General features: G+C 37.8%; 1 protein-coding gene across 5 annotated transcripts in view; it reads left to right on the top strand.

The window, feature by feature from the left end:
- The window catches only part of KCNJ16 (potassium inwardly rectifying channel subfamily J member 16), a 541,663-nt gene that overhangs the window by 316,265 nt on the left and 199,368 nt on the right, over nucleotides 1-26,030 (top strand). For 4 of the 5 annotated variants that reach the window (XR_007720474.1, XR_007720475.1, XM_050765623.1 and 1 more), the window contains one exon: nucleotides 14,359-14,497. The exons of the other annotated variant lie outside the window; for it this stretch is intronic. The gene's annotated coding sequence lies outside the window, so the exon portion shown is untranslated. The remainder of the gene's footprint in view (nucleotides 1-14,358; nucleotides 14,498-26,030) is intronic. 5 annotated transcript variants of the gene reach the window in all.

Genomic DNA, 26,030 nt, shown 5'->3' with positions numbered 1-26,030 from the left:
CAGGGGTAATATATCATTTTGTAACCCAATCATAGTCATCATAGTCATTTTTGTCCGCTGTTTACTTTCCAAGCTTCTCTTGTGGTCTTAGGACATTGTTATCACATGTATTAGTGCATTGTCATACTGCTATGAAGAAATACCGGAGACCGGGTAATTTATAAAGAAAAAGAGGTTTAATGGACTCACAGTTCCACATGACTGGGGAGGCCTCACAATCATGGCGGAAGGCAAAGGAGGAGCAAAGTCACATCTTACACAGTGGCAGGCATGAGAGCGTGTGCAGGGGAACTGCCCTTTTTAAAATCATCAGATCTCGGGAGACTTACTGACTCTAATGAGAACAACATGGGGAAAACCTGCTCTCATGATTCAATTACCTCCCATGGTGTCCCTCCCACAACACGTGGGGATTATGGGAGCTACAATTCAAGATGAGATTTGGGTGGGACACAGACAAACCATATTGTCATTTAAGGGAAAATCCACTGAGGAATATTTGGTAAGTGCTTTGCTGACGCTAAAAGAGATCAGCTTGTGAAGAGATTTTGTTTGCTCCAAGGACAAGGGTGAGGGACCCAAGTGTCAAAATTTGGAGGTAAATGTCAGAAGCTGCCTGATCTGAATTCCAGCTCCCTTGCTTACTAGTTGTATCCTCCCGATCTAGTCACCTCAGCTTTTCATACTTTGGTTTTCCCATCTATCAAATGGAGAAAATTATCACGACACCTATCTTATCAGGTTGTTAAGAGAACTACATTAGTTAATAGCTATTGAGTATTAGAACGATATGCTTGGGTACAAAAGCATTTTATTGGAATTAAAGCAGCAAAGGCTGTAGAAGCATTTGTTAAACATATGAACATGGACATCTTTTGGGGTGAATTTTGATTTATTTAGCAAACACTTAGCATTTTTCTTCTATGAAACTGACAATGATAAAAATGAATGATAGGGTCCAACACTGGCTAGGTGATGGGGAAATGCTTGCTATCTGATAGTGTTTTGTAGAAGGGTGAATTATATATGGTGATGGGGAAATGCTTGCTATCTGATAGTGTTTTGTAGAAGGGTGAATTATATATGGTGATGGGGAAATGCTTGCTATCTGATAGTGTTTTGTAGAAGGGTGAATTATATATGGTGATGGGGAAATGCTTGCTATCTGATAGTATTTTGTAGAGGGTGAATTATATATTTCCTGACCTAAAAATCTTTTCCAAAAATGCAAAAATTATTCAAGGATGGACTAGTAGCCCATCAACAATGATAACATATACTCATGTTTTTTGACATGAAAGATTGTTTAGGGTTAATGAGGAAGTGAGGTAACACAACATGTCTTATAGAATAATGACATTTATACAAAATATTTTAGTCAACGTATTAAAAATGTGTTGAAAATATTAGAGAAGACAGATACCAAGTACTGGAGAACTGGGTGATTTAAACATTTTCTTTTTCATTTATTTGAATTTTCTGTTTTCTATGATGGTCTTGAGTGGCTAGTTGAAGAAGAGTATATATAGTAAGATTCCATTTTTGTAAGACACATATGGTGACACATTAGTAATAAATAATGAAATCTAGATAGTTACACATATAAACTATCTGGAAGGATATACACCAAAATGACAATAGTTGTTACTTCTGGATTAGTTGTATTGCAGGTTATTTCATTTTAGTTTTTGGATATTTTTATGTTCTGATTTTACTGCAATTATTATGTAACATTCTAGGTTTTACTTTTTTTTTTTTTTTTTTTTGAGACAGAGTCTTGCTCTATTGCCCAGGCTGGAGTGCAGTGGTGAGATCTTGGCTCACTGCAACCTCTGACTCCAGGGTTAAAGAGATTCTCCCTCCTCACCCTTCCAAGCAATTCAGATTACAGGCACCCATCAGCATGCCCTGCTAGGTTTTGTATTTTTAGTAGAGACAGAGTTTCACCATGTTGGCCAGGCTGGTCTCAAACTCCTGACCTCAGGTGATCCACCCACCTCGGCCTCCCAAAATGTTGGGATTACAGGCGTGAGCCACCGTACTCGGCCACAAAAATTTTTGAAAAGAGCTAAGCAGCGTATCTTTCTGTACAAATGGTCCTACTAATATTATTCCTCTGTAGGTAGCCAAGTAGGAAAATTTTATAAGTGCCAGATATTTGAGCTTATAAAGATTCCAACAGAATCTTCCTTCACCCCACCACCAACTCCACACATTAGTCTGGAGGTATTTATATTTGCTGCCAAATATCTGCCCCAAATCATTCTGTATTGCTGACATTTTGTCAGATTAATAGATCCCGAGTGATACGAATATGTTGATTTTGTGGCAGACTGCCAAAGAATCCTTTTTATAGACAAAAATGGATATGATAAATTATGTTTCTTGAGGTCCCGATGTTTCTATTTAAAGATGTCTGTAGATACTCAGTCCCTTATAAAGGTACCTTAAAATTGCTCTTTGAAAGCATTGTACTACATCTTTTCTTTCATGCTTTGAGAGCGGATCAGGGTTATCCTGGGGGTAGACACTTTTGCCCTGTCTTGTGGTTTGTGAATTCCTTGCCTCACCTGTCAATGTAAAGCATTCTCTTTTAATTTGAGTTCATTCATCAGTCTAGGGAAATGCTTTTCCTTTTCAGAGGACCTGGATTGATTGGTTGGAAATATAATTTGGTCCCTGTGTTTGTGCTGGATCACAGATCAGAAAGCAGTTTCAGTTTGCACTGGCTCTCGGACTTCTTTACTGGTGAAATTCAGAAGTGCAGCAAGAGACAGGAAAATCAGAGCTGTTTATACAATCTCTTTTCTTCCTCTCCTTGAGTGTTTTAAAGAGGAAGACTGGGCCTCCAAACTTTGAGCATTGGCAGCAATACTATTGTATGCCGTCAACTCCTATTCCTTTCACAATTCTTCTGTGCACTGGAAGAGAAAAAGGCAGCTAGCGGGGGTGAGCATAAGTGGAAAGAATATTTCCTTGGGTATCTTCTTTGTGTGAGACACAGTTGTAGATCTTGTGCATTTATTCTCTCCATTAAGCCTCTGATGTGTCAGAGAAAACTGATGTTGTAAGACAATATCCAGTGTACCCACAGACATAGCTGTGATGATTGACAGAAGCAAGTTCAAATGCCAGGCCTGCTTCTTTAAACCCAAAGTGTTCTTACAGTGCCAGCCACAGGAATTTGAGCTTATGGCCTACAGGATTCAAGGTCTTGAATTCTTCACCATGTTGTCTGTAGATCAAATATGACAATGATGATGATGATACAGGAGGATGGATGGAGGAAGGAGGATGAACATGGTGATGATAATAGTTCCTACCTCAGTGCGATTACATTGATTGCAAAGCTTAATGTGAACGACGTCCTATAAGCATCTGATTTCTAGTCTGCTGCCTTTTACCCTATTCATATTGGCTACTTACCCTAGGGAAGAGCAGCTTTTATAACTTCACTGGCACGTGTCCTAATTGTTCAAATTGACATGAAAATAAGCTCTCCTTGACTCATCCTAATGTCTGTCCTTATGCATACATCCCAGAATTTTGAAGCACAAATCACATTGCATGTCTACATCTTTATAAACTTCTTCATGAATCTGCCATGCATCCTGATAACAATGGCATGAACAACACTTCCCAGATTCTGGAAGTGTCTGTTTAAAAAGGTTGCAGAAGCCAGGTATAGCTGGCTCATGCCTGTAATTGCAGCACTTTGTGAGGCCCAGGCAGGCGGATCACTTGAGGCCAGGAGTTCAAGACCAACCTGGCCAACATGGTGAAACCCTGTCTGTACTAAAAATACAAAAAAATTAATCGGCCATGGTAGTGCACGCCTGTAGACCCAGCTACTTGGGATTTGCTAGGAACCTGAGAATCACTGGAATCCAGGAGGAGGCTGCAGTGAGCTGGAGATTGTGCCACTGCACTCCAGCCTGGTGACAGAATGAGACCGTGTCTAAAAAAAATAAAAATAAAAAATAAGGTAGGGGGAGGGTTTGCAGACTGAACCTCATTATCAGACTCTCATCTGATTGGCAGGATGTGGATGGTCACGACTTAACCAATCCCTTAGGCCTGCCTCAAGAGGAAAGATCCAGTTTCTATCACAGCCCCCGGGGTCCCAGGCAGCAATGAATAATGCTTTTTCCTGAAATGGCTTAGTTTCATGCTTCCCTTTCCTCATTTTTTCATGGTGCCTGGGACCTGAACTTTAGAACAGGGGAACAGCTTTGTCAGGAATTCCTCCATGATTGTATCACTACATTTTCGCCGTTATATTTTAGTTCTAGAACCTACGATTTGTTCTTTCTCGAAGACTCCGAGACCCTTCTGAGTCATTGAGAATCCTTTCCAGAGGGCATGTTTGGGACAGAGAAGGGGCAGGACAGGGCTTGAACTGAGACAGGGAGGAAGACACAGCCAGCCACCAGGTGGTAGATACATCATCTGGCACTTGTAGGTCAGTCACGGTACAACCATCTTTCTTGCACGTGGATGCTGAGATTTGTATAGTGTACAAGGGAAGGATGGAGAGAAGCAAACTCCCCCTCATGATGCTGTTACTAATATGCCAGGTCCACTGTTAAATTCTTTCATTTGCTTAATATCATTTATTTCTTCCACTGCATGTAAGTTGGGTAGTTTATCTATTTTTACTGGAAATAGATTTAGGGACAAAATAATTTGCCTGAATTCTAACTGCATTAAAAGCAGAGCCTGATTAGAATCTTTGTCTCTTAGTCAAATTCTTAGGTTAAAAAAAATGAAAACAAACAAGATCACTCATAAGAAATGATTTGGAATGTTCTTAATAAATGAGAAAGTTCTTAAGAAATAAATGATAAATGTTTGAGATGATGGATATTCCAGTTACTTAGATTGAATCATTATACATTGTATGTGTGTATCAAAATGTCACATGTGGGCTGGGGATGGTAGCTCTGGCCTGTAATCCCAGCACTTTGGAAGACTGAGGCGGGAGAATCACTTGAGGCTAGAAGTTTGAGACCAGCCTGGGCAACATAGCGAAACTCTGTCTCTACCAAAAAAACAAAACAAAACCTGTAACCCTTAAATATATACAATTGTTATGTCTCAGTAAAATTTTTAAAAGTACCTACTCCTGCTTTTTAAGGGCTACCCACACTAATTCCAAAGATGGTCACAAGACATGACTTGAAAACAAGCAACATAGAGAACAAGTGAATTTGTAAAACACTTTTACCAATTGAAAATAATTGGGAATGGAGACAGCTTGTGTTTTTATAGGTGACCTCTTTAATTTTTATTTTTGAAAGTTCTTTAGGGTAACTTGAACTAATATTTGAGTGCTGACAAGGTTTTGGAACCGTCTTTGATAACTTCATATGAGATATTTGAGAACTAATCATTTATATGCAAATTGTAGCTGCCAGGTTCTTGAGAATTGCTATATTTTCTTAGGTAGATTAAACTTCAGGAAACCATTTTCATAGTATTAGCTTTCTTCAAAAGTTCTTTTTTCATAGATAATAGGAAAGTTAATTAAAACCCATCCAGTCTCAGTCAAATTATCACAAATTCCAAATGAACTGAGTCTGAGTTAATTTCTCTGCACTGCAGAATGTGTATATTTATACAAAGTGGAGACAGAATAATGGAGCAATCAGAATCAGATGCAATTAAAGCAGGAAATACGATAAGTTAAAAATTCTTTAATTTCTCATGGATAAAATGGAAATTCTATCTTGTGACATTTGATGGTTTGTCCTAATCTAAACAGGCTGTTAGTCTCTACAAAGTGTAAGAACATATCAAGGTGATTGGAGTTTCTGCATTAAATTTCAATTTAAGCACAGGCTTTGGAATTGGACACATTGAAGGACCAGTCCAGCCTTTGCCACTTATGAACTTGGTTGGGTAAGTTGCTTTACCTCCCTGAGGTTTCATTCAATCATCTGTAAAACGGAGGAGTGTTGAGAAACGAAGCAAATGTATTCAGAGGTGGTTCAGTCTCTAGAATAAAGTATGGAGCAAAATGTGGTTATTGTTATCACGTTATTATTTTAGTGTTATCCATGTAGCTCAGTGGAATAATTTTAATAACAAATATGTTCTCATTCGTTAGGTTTAAAAAATACGATAAATTCCATTATTTTCTTCTTAAAAAACCTTTTTTAAGGAAGGTGTGAAGAGATGGTTTTGGCTGGCCCTTGGATGGGCAGACACATGCTGAGGTTGTAAAGGAATGCTAACTCACCGCTTTTGTTCTCAATGAAGCAACTGGAATACTTGACAGGGAGAAATCCTTGAAAGAGCTTCATGGCTCAGTTAAATCTGCTCAAGTACTAGAAAGAAAGGCCTTGCTAACATAAAAAAGACACATCTGCAGTACATTTTGGTTGCAGTAACAAAAACTGGACAAGTCCCTGGCCCATTCAATCACTGAAATTGACTTTCCCCTTGCGGAAGTTGAACATTTTCCATGGGTTCTTGTTTGGTATTTGAATGGGATGGTAAGTAAGTTAAGCTTTCTGGCATGCAAAATCCTCAGTAATGTAGGGTGCAATTTTTACTTCCCCACAAACACTTTAGACATTTCTTCTGATGATTATTTAAAGGAATAATACTACGTTAATAGAACATCGTTTTCTTTCATCTCCTCTTGTCTTGTTTGGAAAGAGTAATTTTGTACCAAAACAAAACAGAAAAACCACCAACTCAGTGTAATTTTCCTGGTTCAACCAAAAAAATCAAAGTACAGTAGTGAATATACAAAACATATTTTTCACTGGTACCTTTGGAAATACTGTAAAACATTTTCTTTGTCGTGCCCTGCTATACATTTCAAAGGAAATTGGATAGAATGACAAGGGAAGGAAATGCACAAAACATACGAAGAGATATAATTCAGAAGGGTACAGGCTACCTGTAGTTTAAAATATTTATTCCTGGTTGAATTTCATGCCTCTGGCTGTTCTCTCTATCATGAAGCGTTCCATTTCTGAAAGTAGAAAGCAAAGGAGGAAATATCTAAGCTGTAAAATGTCAAATTGCTCTCCAAACTTGTTCCAATTTCCAACCACATCAAGAAGGATGTCTGAAAAGACAATCAGCTTTTGCACTAACCAAATACATATACAATTATTTATTTTTAAAAAATTTTCCTTGGGAATGCACCACCAAAAGAACATTTAGGGTTATTCTGAGGCTACTTCCCTTCAATCCTTTAAAAACTAGTTTTGTAGCTACAGTGTATTTGTCTTTTTTCCCTTTAAAAATTTTGTAAATCAAATAAGCCACAATTCAATTTATGTAGGAAAAAAGTGCCTACAGTTGGATGTATTTTATCCATTTTCTGGGAATAAGATGTTGGTGCCCTCCCAAAGAACAACTTAAAAAGAAATAATCAAAACCGTACTTTTCCCTCCTAATACCAAATAGGAAAAGGATTAAACCATGATGAGATCTATTTTACTGAGATGTAGCATTAGTAGATCTTATGAAGGACTTGCTTGCCTGTAAAGTCACTTCCATTTCCTAGGACATGGAGTAGAAAGTCAGAGTTCTGCTTGCATATTTTAGAATTTGGATTCATAAACAAATTAACACATTATTCTGTGTACCTCAGAAAAGCCAAAGGATTTAAAAGGCTTCTAATGAATTGTCAAATCATCAGTATTTTTGATGAGTTGAGTATAAATTCGAGTGACATGCAATGTTTTTAGTTATAAAAATTATTAGAAACTAATGAGCTAGAGTCTTACATTTGGATGAATCGTGTATTTCTTTCTTTCCTTTTTTTCCGGGTGGGGGGGTGGGGAATGAAATCTCACTCTGTTGCTGAGGCTGGAGTGCAGTGGCACGATCTCGGCTCATCTCAACCTCCACCTCCCAGGTTGAAGCGATTCTCCTGCCTCAGCCTCCCAAGTAGCTGGGACTACAGACATGCGTCACCACACCCAGCTAATTTTTGTATTTTTAGTAGAGACGGGATTTCACCATGTTGGCCAGGCTGGTCTCAAACTCCTGACCTCAGGTGATCTACCCATCTTGGCCTCCCAAAGTGCTAGAATTACAGGTGTGAGTCACCACGCCCAGCCATGAATCCCATATTTCTAATCTTCCATTTTATCTCATCTACTAGGTTATTAGCCTCATTTTCTTTGCTTTAAATTTTTGAGGTGCCTCTTTTTCCTGTCTGTTCTCTCTCTCTCTCTCTCTCTCTCTCTCTGTATTTGATGTCAAAATTACAATATGCACAATTAATTTATTCTCATCTGTCATTAATTATCATTACATTGTATATTGTCACCTACACTTCACCTCTATCCATTGTGCTACTGTTGTCATTAATTTACAACAAATTTTATTTACTTACTGAATCTACTTACTTATTTACTGATTTAATTAACTTTACATATGGTATAAGCCCCATAGTACATTGTTGCTATTTTTGCTTTAGAACAGTAAGTTACCTTTAAAAAAAGAAAAAAAAAGATAAAACGGACTTTTCTATCTTTAATCACCTATTAAGTATTTCCAGTGCCTGGTTTTCCACCAGTATGAGCTCCCTTGAGCCTGAAAAAACTCCTGTATATGTTTTGTACTTCAGGTAGACTGGTGACAGGTTTGCTCAAGTTTTGTTTATGTGAAATATCTTCAATTTGCCTTCCTTTTTGAAGGTTCTCTTAGCTAGACATGGAATTCTAGAGTGACAAAGTTTTGTTTTGTTTTTCCTCCTCTCTGCTTTGGCATGTTCATGTTGTTGTTTCATTATCTTCTGGCTAGCCTTGTTTCTGATGAGTGACAATATGGTTATTGCTATCAGAGTTCCTCTGCATGTAAAATATAGATTTCCTCCTTAGCTGCTTTTAAAATTTTCTCTTTATCACATACATATGGCCAACAACCATATGAAAAAATGCTTAACATCACCGATCATTAGAGAAATGCAAATCAAAACCACAATGAGATACCATCTCATTGTGGCTGAGTTAGAATGGCTACTATTAAAAAGTCAAAAAAATAACAGATGCTGGTGAGATTGTGGAGAAAAGGGGATGCTCATACTCTGTTGGTGGGAGTGTAAATTAGTTCAGCCAGTGTGGAAGACAGTGTGGTGATTCCTCAAAGACCTAAAAACAGAAATGCCGTTTGACGCAGCAATCCCACTACTGAGTGTATACCCAAAGGAATATAAATCATTCTGTTATAAAGACACATGTATGCATACGTTTATTGCAGCACTGTTCACAATAGCAAAGACATGGAGTCAACCTAAATGCCCATCAATGATAGGCTGGATAAAGAAAATGTGGTACATGTACACCATGGAATCCTATGCAGCCATAAAAAAGAATGAGAACATGTTCTTTTCAGAGACATAGATGGAGCTGGAGGCCATCATCCTTAGCTAACACAGAAACAGAAAACCAAATACTGCATGTTCTCAATTCTATGAGTGGAAGCTGAATGATAAGAACACGGGACACATAGAGAAGAACAAGACAGGGGCCTTTCAGAGGATGAAGGATGGGAGGAGGGAGAGGATCAGGAAAAACAGCTAATGGTTACTAGGCTTAACACGTGGCGGATGAAATAATCTGTACAACAAACCCCCATGACACAGGTTTACCTAGTTAACAAACCTGCACTTGTACTCCTGAACTTAAAAGTTGAAAAAAAAAGATTTTTTATCATTGCATTTCAGCAACTTGCCTAGATCTGATTTACTTTGTATTTATTCTGCTTATGTTCATGAAACTTTTTGAACTGTGTTAATATTTTTCATCAAATTTAGAAAATTTTGATCAATTCTTCAAATATTTTTTCTTTTCTACTCCATTTTGTCTCTCATCTTCTGTATGTTGGACTGTTTGATATTACCGCACAGGTCACTGATGTTCCGATTATCTTTTTAAAACATCTGTGTCTCTATTCTTTACTTTTGGCAATTTCCATTGATTTATTTTCAACTGTAGTGATGCTTTCTTATTCAGCATTTATGCTGTGAATAGCCCATTCAAACAAATATATTTTTAAGTTCTAGAATTTCCATTCAGTTCATTTTTAGTTTCCATTTCTTTCCTGAAATACTCTATTTATTACACTCATCTTTTCTCATAAATTATTTTGTATCTTTATTTATTTATTTATTTATTTATTTGCTTATCTGTTAATTCTGATGACTGAGTCACATGTGATTCTCATTCTACTGACTGCTCTTCCTTGATTTCAACTCAAGGGTTACATTTTCTTGTTCCTTTCAATGTGTCATCATTTTTTATTGCATTTGAACTTTTTTTTTTTTTTGAGACGGAGTCTCGCTCTGTCTCCCAGGCTGGACTGCAGTGGCCGGATCGCAGCTCACTGCACGCTCCGCCTCCTGGGTTTACGCCGTTCTCCTGCCTCAGCCTCCCGAGTAGCTGGGACTACAGGCGCCCGCCACCTCGCCCGGGCTAGTTTTTTGTATTTTTTTTTTAGTAGAGACAGGGTTTCACTGTGTTAGCCAGGATGGTCTCGATCTCCTGACCTCGTGATCCGCCCGTCTCGGCCTCCCAAAGTGCTGGGATTACAGGCTTGAGCCACCGCGCCCGGCCACATTTGATCATTTTATATAAAAGAACGGTGGAGACTAAAGAATCTCTTAAAAAATCATTTGTGCATATCATTTATCAAGGAGTTGCCAGTCTCTTCATTCTCTTTGGTTAAGGTGAGGGGTTCATCATTTGAATTCCTCCTAAAGTAGGGCTGGGAGCCATAGCTCTTATTAGATTTTTTTTCATCTGTGGCAAGCCACAACCCTAAAGCTCCACCAATATTATCACCTTTTGTGGTGTCAGGGATGTTTGACATACTATTTCGTCTTTAGATTCCATTCTGGCAGGACTTTGGAATCCAAGCACTGCAAGAATGCACAGGACTGTGTGAGCTCTCTTTGCCCTTTAGCCCACTCTCCATTAGTGCTTTTTTTTTTTTTTACCACACACAATTTGCAGCTGGGATGGAGCTATTGTCAGGTTAAAGGATTTGTGTTTGAGGCTCTTTAGGATTCCTTTTTTTTTTTTTTTTACTAGCCCCCACTGTTAAGTAAGGTAGCTGATTTCTCCTCATCCCTCCAAAGGGATCCCTTGTCTACAAGGCACCTGCTCCTCCTTGTGTTTGTACCCAACCCAGGAGCCTTTCTGCAGGTGTGGAAGCTGCTGTGACTCTACCTTACTTATGCAGGGCTTGTTTCTCTCTGGAATTCAGTTCACCAAAGCTTCCTTTAGTCCATCACTCCTTGCTAAGCCCATTCAGAAGTATGCTGGGTTTTTGTTTTTGTTGGTTTGGGTCTTGTCTTTTATTGTCGTCAACAGAGCAGGAATGACCTTTCATATCTGTCTTTAGTTTTCTACATTTTGATTAAAAATCATTTATAAGCATGCACTGCCAACAACAGTTTCTGAGTCATTTCAAAAATCACCTTCCCTGAATTTCACATCACGTCTCTTCTCCTGTTTTCTTTTTAAAAACATTTGATCTCATTCACTTTTTATTTTAAAGGATATTTATCATCAGTTTTGTCTCCAGCCTTATTTATTCCTTTCAAACATTTTTATACGTATCTGTTCTTCATATATTCCTGTGCTTCACGAACACTAAAATTTGTAGGCTGGATGTATTATTCCTGAGTCCAAAACTCCCAAATATTATCTTTTATTATATTAACAGTTGTGCTGTGCTATACATGATATAAATTTTGACATACATATATGTGCTAAGTTTTGACATATTTATACATCAATGAAACCACCACAATATAGGAATTAGCATAATCATCACCCCCAAAATGTCCTTGTTTCCCTCTATGGATTATAAAGGGATATAAACGATTTCCCTTTCTAACTCTCCTTCCCTCCCACATCTTTAGACAACCACTGATATGCCTTCTATCCTACAGCATTTTCTAGAATTTTATACAAATGGAATGATAAGATCTGTAGTCTTTTTTGACTGACCTCTTTTCTTCAGCATTAGTATTTTCATATTCACCCATGTTGTTGCGTGTATCAATAGCGGATTTTATTGCTGAGTCGTAGTGCATTGCATGGGTATCTCATAATTTGGTTATCCACTCACCTGTGTAATCACTTTTGGATTATTTCCAACTATTAATTATTTCAAATAAAGCTGCTATGAAAATGTGGCACAAATTTTTGTATGGACATATTTTAAATTTATGTTGGGTATATACAAAGAGTAGAATGGCTAGATCTACAGTATGTGTATGTTGATCTTTCTCATAAACCGCCAAACTGTTTCATGAAGTGGTTATATCATGTTAGATTTTTACCCCATATAAGAGTTCCAACAGCACCACATCCATACCAACACTTGTTATGATTATTCTCCTGTTGTAGAATTCTTTATTTTTTAACTATTTATTTATTTAAAGATAGAGTCTTGCTCTGATGCCCAGGGTGGAGTGCAGTGGCACAATCTGGGCTGTCTGCAACTTCCACCTCCTGGGTTCAAGCGATTCTCCAGCCTCAGCCTCCCAAGTAGCTGGAATTACAAGTTTGTGTTACCACGCCTGACTAAATTTTGTATTTTTAGTAGGGACAGGGTTTCACAACATTGGCCAGGCTGGTCTTGAAATCCTGACCTCAGTGATCAGCCCATCTTGGCATTTCACAGTGCTGGGATTACAGGCTTCAGCCACCACGCTCGGCCTCTTGTTGTCGAATTCTATTTGCATGTGTAGTGGTAGCTCATCATGGCTTTAATTGTTTACATTTCCCTAAAAAATAATGATACTTAGCATTTTTATGTACTTATTTTTCCTCTCTATATTTTCTATAGTTAAATAACGGTTCAAATCTCTTGCCCATTTCTCATTGGGTTTTTTAAAAATATTTTTGAGTTTTGAGAGATTTTAAATTTATTTTGGATAAAAGTTCAAATATATTTTGGATAAAGAACTTTATTGCATGAGTATTTTGCATAGATTTTTCTCCCAGTCAGTGCCTTGGCTTTTCATTTTCTTAACTATGTCCTTTAAAAAGCGGACATTAAGAAAAAATTTACTGAAGTCCAGTATATCAATTTTTTTCTTTATGCATTATCTTTTAATTTAAGAGATATTTGCATAACCCAAGGTCTCAGGGATTTTCTCTCATTTTTCTGATGATTCATTTTACGTTAATTTCCTCAATGTTGTAAATTCAAAGATGCATGGAGGATTGGTTGAGTCAGGTTAATGTTTTTCTCACTACCTTGAGGTGCCTCAAGGTATGATGTGAGAGCCCCTGCAATTAACATCATTCTCTACCTAGAACCTATGATGTTCTTGGAAAATGTATTCAAAATGAGTTGCAGTTACAGCTAATATGTATGTCTAACTGGACAGATATATATTCTCTCACACTCTCTCATTTAGCTCAGTGGTAGCAAAGATCAAAATCAGGTGGATAATGAAATTTCCATCATTTTATTCTAGGAATAATTTCCCTTAATCCTCTGGTACTGCCACCAGTGCACCTTCAATATTAAATTAGAACCTCAATTTCCAACGAAACTTAATGAAGATAGTTCTCATGTCCTTGTGGGTGTCTTGCTTATATATAAGAATTAGGAGACCTTGCATCTTCTCTTTGCTTTCAAAAGCAGTAAGAGGACACTTAAAATAGTATATTGTCAGATAATTAAAAGTTTAACGTGAATCTGAAAAACTTAAAAGACAAATAGATGTGTCCTTATAATTTTATAATTTACATTCCTTTAACTGAACACAGCTAGTTGTAGGAGATGTGCCTGAATGTCTTGAAGGTCAAAATAACCCAATTAAAGAGACATAGATGGATTTTATATGAGTTCATTTCACCAGATGTGAAATATGCTATCTCTTGTGTTGCAATATGAAAATGTTAAACAGACATTTCTAATGGTGACTTAGGATGGACATGGCAAGGGTGGGTAAGATTATGCAGTTGTAGTAACTGGCAGGCTGAATGCCTTCCACAACTTTGCCAGGATTCATGAGGCATATGCAAGTCAGAGGATGAAAAGAAAATCAAGGAAACTTGTGACATTTTATTAAGATAACTGCTTAGTGAAAAACATTCTTTCACTTCATTTTCACTCACATTTATTTATTCATTTACCCATTCAGTGTTCATTGAGTACTTAGGTTTAGGGCACTCTGCTGGGTCTTGGAAAAGATATACAGATATACAGATATAGTATCTCTGTTCTCAAAGTGCTTACAGACTTAGTTTGGATATTAAAAAAAATCAAAGAAGAAAAAAGAAAAAGAAAAATGGAATTCAAAAGGTAGAAATATAATATGTGGTATTTCAATGCAGTCAGAATTGTTTTGTTTTTGTTTTTTAGTGAAGAAGTGTAGAAGTTTCTTAGTGGAGAAATGAATATTTGAGTTGCAAATCTGAATGAACCAAGAAATGAATAATCTATCTAGAAACATAGGATAGAGTCTTCTAAGCTATGAGGACAGCACGAAAAATGTATAGAGGTAAGAGAGCCCAAAGAGTGTAAAAAACAACAAACTGTTCAAATTTAGTTGTATTGAATATTAAGGAGAAAAAAAAGACAAAGATTGAAAAAACTCTGAAAATGTTCATATGTTCTGTTTATATGTTCTGTATCACCTCATGGAGTGTAAATTGGCTAAATTGTTTTCAAAATATCCATTTTTTTATGGTTTGGTTGTGGGTTACAATGCAAAAATCAAAGTTTCTGCTGAGGTTAAACAATATGCCCCAGCATTGGGCCCAGAACACTTACTTGACCATCCAATTGGCATGAACCCTGTAATGTTTAATTTCACACATTAACTTGACTTGACTGGGCCACAGAGTGCCCAGATATTTTGTCAAACATTATTTTGAGTATTTTGGTGAGGGTGTTTTTGGATGAAATTAGTATTTAAATTGATAGACTGAATAAGGTTGATTACCCTCCCTAATGTGAATGGGTCTCATCTAGTCCGTTTAATTGACCATTATCCTGATCCTCTTCCAAGTAAGAGAGAATTCTCCTGCCCCATGGCCTTTGAACTGAGACATCAGCTCTTCCTGTTTCTGCAGCAGAGTCTGTTCTTTGTAGCCAAACTGTGACATCGGTCTGCAGATTTTGGACTTGCCAGCCTCCATAATCATGTGAACCAAAATTCCTTATAAATGTCTTTACACACACACACACACACACACACACACACACACACACACACACATCCTATCAGTTCCCTGGAGAAGACTAACACAAACGTTGTAGGATTCTGAGTTCTCATATACACAAAAACAGGATCTCTATGAGCCCCTTGGTATGAAAAATAATGTTTAAAAATCAGTACCATTTCTTCCAGGTAAGAGCCCCACTTCTGCCAGCCAATGACCATTTCTGTCTCTGACACTACAGCCTGGCAAAAGGAAACGATGACTTTTGCAGTGTTGAGGAAAGAGCCTTGTTCCAGTTGTTCACCCTGACCATTTCCATCTCAAGGCCATATGGTTGGCTGTTAAAAATATTCGTTGCACTCACATTGGCAAATATTTTGTTTCTACAAATCAGATCTAGAGTCATAAATACCTGTATGTAGCTTAGCTGTTAAAAATAGCTCAATAGCATCCTGCAAACAGTACATACTTCCTGTTGAACCAGATGGTGAAATCTGCACACACCAAGCCAATGTGGAGAGAGCAACGGCAGTCACTGGAACCCAGCCACTTATGCCAGAGGAGCTGGCACAGGTCTGCACATAAAATGTAGTCTAGACCTGGTCAAGCCTTTAGCTCTTCCAGGAAACTGAGCTCGAAGTGAGGAATTTGGGCTTTTATTTTCCCTAGTGGGAAAATACTTAGAGATCATTCATATGATACTCGATGATTATGTGTAAAAATAATGTTTTTATTTTCCTTCTTTAAGCTCCTTGCATTACTTTTCTCTTTGGAACCCTCAACTCAACTTTATTTTTCTAAGTGCATTCATTCAACAAACATTGAGCATCCTTTGCATGCCTATACCATGTCAGGTCCTCATTTGTAGTCTCTGAATGGAAATTAATCTTTATCTTCTTGGTCATTGTCTTTCTCTGATACTTCAAACTACAACCTTCTGGTCACTTGACTGCTTCTTACTCATCTTCTTTTCTTTTCTCTGACTTGATGATTTGTCCCTTTCTCCCTCTCTGGTCCAAAGGAACTTGACATAATGTGGCAACTATTTCCTTTACATAATGATGGGTTGGGAAGGAAGAGGTGGGTTAACTTTCCTAATAGTCAGCAATTGGAAGGAGTCACCTCTACCAATGTCAACTGGCTCTTCTCCTCAGTCTTGATTTTTTTTTTTAAGTGTATGGCAACAGGGAAAGGTCTGTGCCTTTACTAACTTTTTTTTTTTTTTCAAATAAATAAATTAAAAGGAAGTATAATGGATTCTTCAGATTTTTCTCCATTTGTCTTGCAGATTTGATGAGAACACCTGCTTTTCTTGGTCTTAGGGTTAGAGAAAAGTCTATTTCCCTTGCCTTTGAATTTGCAGCTAATCAAAAAGTAGGAAAAGGAGATAATATAATTCATCTATGTACTTGTCGGACAAGCATTTTCCACGACACAATGAATGACAAGTTTTTCATGAATAACATACATTTTTTATATACTCATTGAATCCCAGAAGCTGAACAACTCAGATGATGTTAGATATGGAAAATATTTCCAAATTAATCAATGCCCCACACTTTAGCCAAAAATTTAGCAGTAGAGTCATTTTAGGACAGTGTCTGGTAAACTTTTAAGTGTCCAGATAGAAAATATTTTCTGCTTGCGTTGTGCAGAAATAAAACACAGTTGTGTTTATCAACTGTGCAGTCATAAAACCAGGCATAGATGATGCAGAAATAGGAGGGACTGTGTTCTAATAAAACTTTATTTACAAAAGAAGATAGCAGGACCACTTTGACCTGAGGCTTTTGTTTTATGACAGTAAGTTTCAACCAATAAAATAAAATCTATAGAATATCATTTAGAAAGGTATTTCTTAAAGCAACTATAATAAAATAAAATGTCTTAGAGATACCCAAAATGAATGCTATAAATGCAGGTTCAGAGCTCCTGTCTCAGTCTTCAGGTTTGTGGATGTCTAACAGAGAAAACCTGGAAATATGCATATTAATAATCATCCCTAGAGATCATTTCGTATAAACTTGAGAACTCCTACCACTACAGAGCCATAAATGCATAGGTTAGCTTACCCATGAAGCAGAAAACCTAGGAGGCAAGATGTTGACTTGTGGGCATTTTATTCTTCCTGTGTTGAGTTTCTTTTAATTCAAGGTGTGACTGATTTGTTAAGAGAATGGGTTTGTGCATCAAAGAAATATGGCTTCAGATGCAGAATATGCCCCTTTCTAATTGGTAGAAGTTTGTTGGTGAAATTGAACTCATACCTATGATATATCTACGATAATGTGGGGAACTAATGAATGAAAGAGTGCAAAGTGCTTAGCATTCTTCTAGTTTCATCGTCAGCAGTCACTTGGTAGAAAATATTTGGATGCAGTCATTACCCACTCCTGATTCTGTGGTTAATAGGGGATTATTTTGTTCAGGATTGTGAAAAGAGCATATATGATGGTAAGGGAATGCTCAAAGTGTTCTGCCTCTGGCCCAGAAATCACATAAACACAGAGTTAGCACCTTTCTTTTTTGTTCTTCAATGCAAAGTGACTTGATTTCAAATTAACTGAAAGCAGAGTGGATTTCCTGATCGCTTACCCGGTGAGAGAAGGAAAACAGAAACAGATGAGCAGTTCATGAGTTAGGCCTCTTAAGAATGCTCTCTTCTCTTATTTCAGAAATAAAGTTCTTTAATTTTAAGAGAATATGAGTAGAATGTTTGAATCTTAGAATGACGATACACTATTGACCCCTTATTATCTCGCCTTAATCCTTATAACACCAATAAGTGATATGTGCCATTTATGCCGCATTATTGGTAAGGAAAATAAAGGTGTAGAATTTATGGGTTTCATCAAAGTCTATGCAGGTGGTAATATCAGAACTGATATGTGCACACAAATTACCAGTCTCGAACCTTCTCTGATGTCATTTTCAACACTTGTTGTCCATTGTAATCAATCCCAGAAATTTAAAAACAATAACACTGCTTCCCGAATCTGATTCACTCCCAGGGATTCTGATTTAATTGGTCTTGGGTGGGAATCAGGCATTTGCATTTTTAAAGAATAGTCTCCCCTGTTACTGCCTGTTGTGTGTCAGGGTTGAAAAGTACTGCACTTCATACTTGTTTGTTATTTAAAACTGCATGTTTTCTTCATATAAGTGATCCCCTCTCCTTGTATGTGTCAACATTATTAACTATAATATCTATAAACATCTCAAATGTTAAATTGAGAGCAAGCCAAACACTAGGATATTTAAAAACCTTGTCTTGACGTCAAGCATGGAAGATCAAATACACTAACTTTGTGGTTGCTAGTAAGCGTTCCCAGTGTTTGTCTAGCTCCAAAAAAATCAGTGTATTTGTTTTTTGGCATCTAAAAACAGTCAGTTCCACAAACCACGTTTGCTTTTGATCAAAGGCAATTCTAGGTCACTGGCTGAATGGGATGGGTCCAGCTAGTATTCCTAATCAGATGGTGTCATCCAGTCTGAAGAAGGTAGACACAAAATGAAGTGGTGTTTGGTGAGTTAATATGACTGAACTCAGTTAGATACCTGGCCCTGTTAGACTTTTATTTTTTTAGTCTGCTTTAGCCTGAAGCCTCTTAAGAAAGAGCATGGGATATGTAAAAGTAACTTAAGAATTGAGGAAAGGTGAACAGATGAGGTCTTTTTGGCTTCTGTAAAATGCTAATGGCAAGAGATGAGACTTTACCTGCAAGGGAAGTTCTGGGAACACTGGGATGTAGAGAAAGTGCTGTGAAACTTTGAGCTAGGTTTAGCTGGATTTGGTTTTCCTTTGGTATGACATGGGCATGTTAGTTGATATAGTTTGGCTCTGTGTCCTCACCCAAATCTCATCGAGACTGTAATATGCATGTACCGAGAGAGGGACCTGGTAGACGGAGATTGGATCATGGTGGCCGTTTCCCCCATGCTGTGCTCCTGATAGTGAGTGAGTTCTCACAAGAGCTGATGGTTTTAAAAGTGTGGCACTTAACTCACTCTCGCTGTCTCCTACCACCTTGTGAAGAAGGTGCCTGCTTCTCCTTTGCCTTCCACCATGATTGTAAGTTTCCTGAGGCCCCCCAGTCATGTGGAACTGGGAGTCAACTAAACCTCTTTTGTTTATAAATTACCCAATCTCAGGTAGTATCTTTATAGTGGTGTGAAAATGAACGAATACATTAGTCAATCTGTTTAACAAACCTATATTGTTATAATTCAACTGGTAAAAATAATAACCTACTTCTCAAAGTTATGAGCCTTAGTTTTGGAGACCATGAAGGAGACAGGATTGGACTTCAGTAAGGGATGGTTGTTATGATTATGCATATCGTACTTTTTACTGGGGGAGATATTTATGTGACAATTATTTGCTCCCTTAGCTATTGGGTTAAAATAACTAATTTTTGTTAATTATATTGCCATGACACTATAATTTGAGGACATAAAGGTTTTGAGTAGTAAAAAAGCTGAACTGATAATATTTAGAGCATATACCTTAGTCTTTCATATCTTGGATTGATTTAAAATATTTTAAAATGAGATTATCTTTTTTCTGCAGGGAGAATTTATACTTTATTTATTTTTGGTTTCCTATGAAATTCTTTTCCAGATTTGCAGGGAAGGTATCTTTGTTATATGTGATAGTCATTGAACCTGTAATTTATTTATTCACACTGAAAACCGAAAATGTGCTAATATTAATAATAGTTTCATAAGTTATTGAAGACTACCAAGAAATTTAATGATGGCACAGAAACTGCATGTTAATGGTTAGAGTTCTTTATTTTATATGAGTATATATTTGAGTGAAATAACATATTCCAGTTCCTTGTTAGGGAAGAATCTAGAACAATTAAGGTGATTGAAGATTCTCTAAAGGCTTTGCATTTGATTCTATTGAAATGAATTATCCTGAGTGAGTCTGAAGGGACAATTGTGCTTCATGGGTTACAGGTGACTTGGTTTTAACAGCTTTATTGAGGTATAATTGATATCCCCCCAAAATTACACATTTAGTGTATACAATTTGGTGAGTTTGAATATATGCATATTCCCCTGATATCATCAGAATATTAAACGTATCTATCACCTCCAATCGTTTTATTGTTCAGCTTTGTGTTTTTGCATGCATGTGTGAGAACACTTAATATGAGATCTAACCTCTTAACAAATTTTTGATTACATAGTGCCATGTTGGTGAAATAGAGGGCACTATGTTGTACATCAGATCTCTAGAATTTATTCATTCTGCATAACTAAAACTTTACACCCATTGAACAACTCTCCACTTCCGCCTCCCTTCCAGATCCTGGCAACCACCGTCCTGTCCTCTGCTTCTATAAGTTTGACTATTTCAGATAAAGAAAATTCTACCATTTGTAACAACATGGATGAACCCAGAGGACACTGTGCTAAGTGAAATAGGCAGTCCCAAAATGACAAATACTGCATGATTCCACTTCCAGGTTTCTTCTGTAGATGGCTCCTAGAGTTTCTCGACCTGGGCATAACTGACATTTGTGGTTGCATGATGCTTTGTTGCAGGGAGGAAGGCTGTTCTGTGCACTGTAGGATGTTCAGCAGCATCCCTGGTCTCCCCTCTCTAGATGCCAGTAGCACCCTTCCCCAGTTGTAACAACCCAAAATGTTTCCAGACATTGCTAAATGTGTCTTGCAGGGCAAAACTGCCCACCCACTGAGAACCACTGTATAAAGGGAGGTGAACTTTCATCCCTGGCAAAAATGTTCTTATTTACTTGTCGTGACTGTTTGGACCAGTAGTATGGTAGTCCTTGCCCCAAATAAGTTCTTAATTAGATGAGAGGATTACATGCTAGTTGGAAGCTATAGTATAATGGGGATTTAATTCAAGGTTAGAATTGGAAGATGGAGAGAGAGTGTTATGTTTTAGAAGGAGTGAGGGCAATGTATCCACAAAAGGCAATAGTTCTGAGTGGATCCTTATCTGTGCTGTAAGAAGTCTTAAGAGTTCATTGACCTCATCATGTATTATAAACCTACATTTCCATTGTGACTGATGGAGAAACCAATATTATGTGTTTAGCCAAATTAACTAGAACGCACAGGTAAAGAAGGCAGGAGTCACATCTCTCTTGCTCATCTTTTCGTAGCTCTGGAAGGGTCCACTTCATGAAATAGTACTTAGCAAGTATTTGTATAGAAAAGTGAATGGATAAAAAAATAAATGAATTACAAGGGATGTAGGTAGGTCAGGAGATCCGAGAAATTTTCTTTCTTTGGTTTCTTTTTTGAGACAGGGTCTCGCTTTCTTACCCAGGCTGGAGCGCAGTTGCAGGATTGTGGTTCACTGCAGCCTCAACCTCCTGGGCTCAAGCAATCCTCCCATGTCGGCCTTCTGAGTAGCAAAGACTATAGGTATGCACCACCACATCTGGCTAATTTTTTAATTTTTTTGTAAAGATGGGGTCTCCCTGTGTTGCCCAGTCTGCTCTTGAACTCCTACTCTCAAGTGATCCACCCACCTCTGCCTCCCAAAGTGTTGAGATTACAGGCATGAGTCACCATCCCTGGCCCTGAGAAGAGTTCTTATTCTGCCACCAGCTTATTGCACAAGTCACTTCACCTTCCTGAATATCTTGATCTAAGAAATGGGTAGTGTGTTAGGTGATCTTGAGAGTTTTTTCAGGCTGTGAAATCTCATGGCTCTGATAAGATCACAGAATGTGTTGAATAGTTGTGATATTAAAATTCTCTGGTAACTTGAGCTCTGAAAACTTGTGTGTGGAGCAAGTTGGTCTCCCTAGTGAGAGTCTGTTTCACCAAAAGCGATCAGAGAACATTGACCATAGTTACCCAAAAGAACACATGCTACAGGTGGATATGAAACGAGGAATGGACAAAAACAAGCTGCTAGAGCACAACTTTTCATTATGTGTGTTCGGTATTTCTTTCTTTAATAAGGGTGAAATACTGAAGATGCAGTAAAAAGAGACTATTAACCAACAACTAAATTGTCTGGAATCAGGAGGGAGTAATCTCATACTAAGAAATAGTCCTATTCACATATGAATTAAACATTAAAGTTATTTCTTTGCAGGCATTTTGGAAATAAGTAATAAATTTTCAATACATCTTTTAAGATATATCTTGTGGTAGAAATAGATTAGTCCTAAAAGCTGTTATTTTTTCCTAACATATGGGCTGGTTGCTAACGATATTAGAGACTCATAATATTATAACAAGAATGCTCAGATGATTAATTAATGTCGGAAATTCATCTCTCACCCAGACTCTAAGCCAGAGAAACTACTTCCACAGGAAGCCTAATTACCACCCACATAAACTAGTCCATAAAAGTGACCACAGTTTTACACCCCTGTAACTTGGAAAGGTAGGACACAAGCAGATTGCAAAAGAAAAAAAAAGCTGCCCATATTCTCAGAGCAAATCCAGGTGTAAAACCAATTTATGTTTCAAGTGCCTACTCATGCTGATTTAACCAGGGTTATATAGATAATGTTAAGTGTAATTTATGGTTAAGGCAGATTTGTTTGGCAATACTGAAGGTTTTCTGTGGGAAGTTAGAAAAGATAGAGGCCTCCAAAAGCTATCACGACTTTTAAATTAAGAAAAGTTTCGTTGATGACAGGTACAGAAGATGTGGTTTTTCACATAGGCTGCTAAGGGTGCCTCCATAGGCATGACATCTAGGATTAGCTCTATGTGTGGCGGTGTGGTGCCAGTTATGTGGTGATATGGTTTGGTTGTGTCCCACCCAAATCTCATCTTGAATTGTAACTCCCACAATTTCCATGTGGTGTGGGAGTAACCTGGTGGGAGGTAAATGAATCATGGGGGCGGGTCTTTCCCATGGAATTCCCATGATAGTGAATAAGTCTCGCAAGATCTGATAGTTTTATAAAGGGGAGTTTCCCTGCACAAGCTCTCTTCTCTGGTCTGCTACCATGTGAGATGTGCCTTTCATCTTCTGCCGTGATTGTGAGGCCTCCCCAGCCATGTGAAACTGTGAGCCTATTAAACTTCTTTCTTTTGTAAAGACATACCCAGTCTCGGGTATGTCTTTATCAGCAGTGTGAAAATGGATTAATACATGTGGCAAATTTTAGAGGAGCAGAGAATCAAGCTATGGACTTTAGCAGGAAACTACTGGGATGGCAGGAAAATGACTGCAGTTCTGATGGCATTGGGAAGAGAGGACAAGGAACAAAAGAAGCCAAAACTCAGCAAGGATCAGAAGCTCTAGTTCTGGGGCAGATGTTGAAAACAAAGAACATCTAACCATGGTGTATAGCACCGGAGGGACAGTTATGAACCGAGATCACAAGGGAAATTCTGTCAAAAACAAAGCACAGATCTTCAGAAATTTGTGGACTCTAGAGACATGGAAAAAAGAGAAGATCATAAGCTGGAATACAGAAAAGGATCCCTCCAGGATCCAGTACTCTGCGGCTGGCAGACCAGAGAAATCCTGGGAATATAAGAGACCAGTTTGGATAGAATCTGGTTGGGAAAGAAGGATGACTACCCCAGAAATATTCAAGAGTTGCAGAAGTTGTTTCACTCAACAACAAAAATCTGCTGAGTTTTTACTGTAAGTACCATGGTAGGCTCGGAGATGATAAAGATTATGTCAGAAATAATCTCATTCTTCCAGCCTGGGCTGCATAGAGAGACTGCATCTCTACAAAAATATTTTTAAAAAATTAGTCAAGTGGGCGTGATGGCTTATACCTAGAGTACAAGCTATTCAGAAAACTGAGGCAGGATGATCACTTGATCCCAGGAGTTTGAGGCTGCAGTGAGCCATGATTGCACCACTGCACTCTAGCCTGGCTGACAGAAGAAGACTCTGTCTCAAGGAAAAAGAGAAAGAAAGAAAGAAGAGAAAGAGAGAGAGAGAGAGAGAGAGAGAGAGAGAGAGGAAGGGAAGGGAAAGGGAAAGGGAAAGGGAAAGGGAAGGAAAGGAAAGGGAAAGGAAAGGAAGAAGGAAGGGAATCAATCGATCCTTATTCTTGAGAAGTACATTTAATCTAAAAAGGGAGGTGGCAGAGGCATAAATGTCAAATATCAAAATGCTATGGAGGGGCTACCTAACTTAACTTAGAACAATCAAGAAAGGCTTCCTAGAGGAAATGACACTTGAACTAAAACTGGAAAGAGGATTAATAAGAGTAAAGTGGCCAGAAGTTGTGACTCATGCCTGCAATCCCAGTGCTTTAGTGGGTTTACAGGCATGAACTGAAGGTGAGGATGATCCCTTCAGCTCAGGAGTTTGAGATCAATCTGGGCAACATCACAAGATCCCATCTCTGTGAAAAACAAACAAACAAACAAAAACAGCAATGTGATGGTGCATGCCGGTAGTCCCAGTTACTCAGAAGGTTGAGGCCAGAGGATTGCTTGAGCCCAGGAGATTGAGGCTGCAGTGAGCCATAATTGTGCCACTGCACTCAGCCTGGACAACAGAGCAAGACCCTGTCTCAAAAAAGAGAGAAAGCGTAAAGAAGTGAGAAACTACTGTAGTTAAAAGTGACATAAGCAAAGGAAAAAAATTGTGAATAAACAATTTTTCGAGATGTGTATGTGTGCTTGTGACAAGGAATGGGAAAGACTGACGTTTGTTGGATATTTGGATATAAATTTAAGGCAGGAAGTAGCACAGGAAGTAGCATAGACATGAGTGGAATATAGATAGTGGGAATACCTGAAAGCAATTTTTATGTCATGCTAAGGAGCTTGGTTTTATCCTATAGTCATTGATAAGGAAAGGTTATGATCAAGGTCATTCCCAAGATGTGGGTTATTGAAGAGTCTGGAAGACAATTCGAGGTTGACAAGGCCAGAAGCAAAGAGATCAGTTGGGTGGTAGTCCTCCAACTCAAGCTTGGGGCAAAAGAATGAAGATGAAGTTGAAAAATAGTTAAGCATTTAGGAGGTAGCATAACCAAGACTATGATTCAATGTTCCCTTGAGGGACAAGGCTGCCTTACAATGGGTATCTGGTCTCCAGCTCAGGGAACATTGATTCCATTGATTGAAATAAAAATGAAGGAGGAAGAATGGGCTATAGGGTCAGAAAGATAATAGTTGAGATTCTCATAAAAATCACAAACATGTGCATCGAGCAGTTGGATACAAGAGTGTAAAACTCAATGAAAGGCTCAACTATGGAAAGCAGATATGTGAGTCAATGAGCAATGAATAATTATTTGGGCCTGAAGTATTTGTGATGGTTTTTTCAAACTGAAGGTTTTGGGGATGGGGGTAAAACCTCTAGCAGTCCTACCCATATGGAACTTTGCTAGCTACAGTGGAGAGATGAGTAGTTGAATGCTTATTCTACTTGGCAGAGGCTAGGGCTGGTGCAAGAGATGAACATCACAATCATTTAACAATTATAGATAAATATAGATCAGCAATTATAATTTAACAATTATAGGTTACCCTGGAATATGGATTGATAAAGAAAGGTATATGTTATTCCTATTAGAATCCTAAATGATCCCATGACCCATTGAGTCCTGCAAAAATTGCATGATGATGATTTGGAAGCAAATGTACTTTTCAACATTGGGAGTATTTAAGAATAAGCTATATAATTGCTGGGCAGGATTGTTACCATAGAAATCTCTACTAGAGAACAGAATAGGTAATTATTTAATGGACCATTAAGTAAGATCGTCATAAATTCCAGACAAATTTTGGGAACTATTGTTTTCTGATTCATTGACTTTATATAAAATATCAAAGGTATATAGTTAAGTCACATATTTTTAAAATCTAATAAGTCTACATTTAGAAAATTGAATAAATCACTATGTGCATTAAAGCAGGATTGTCTTAGTAAGTAATTAC

This window comes from Macaca thibetana, chromosome 16, assembly GCF_024542745.1.
Source record: "Macaca thibetana thibetana isolate TM-01 chromosome 16, ASM2454274v1, whole genome shotgun sequence".
In the NCBI taxonomy this organism is placed as follows: Eukaryota; Metazoa; Chordata; class Mammalia; order Primates; family Cercopithecidae; genus Macaca; species Macaca thibetana.
Note: the sequence above shows the minus strand (reverse complement) of the source record. Positions and strands in the feature narration are given on the sequence as shown.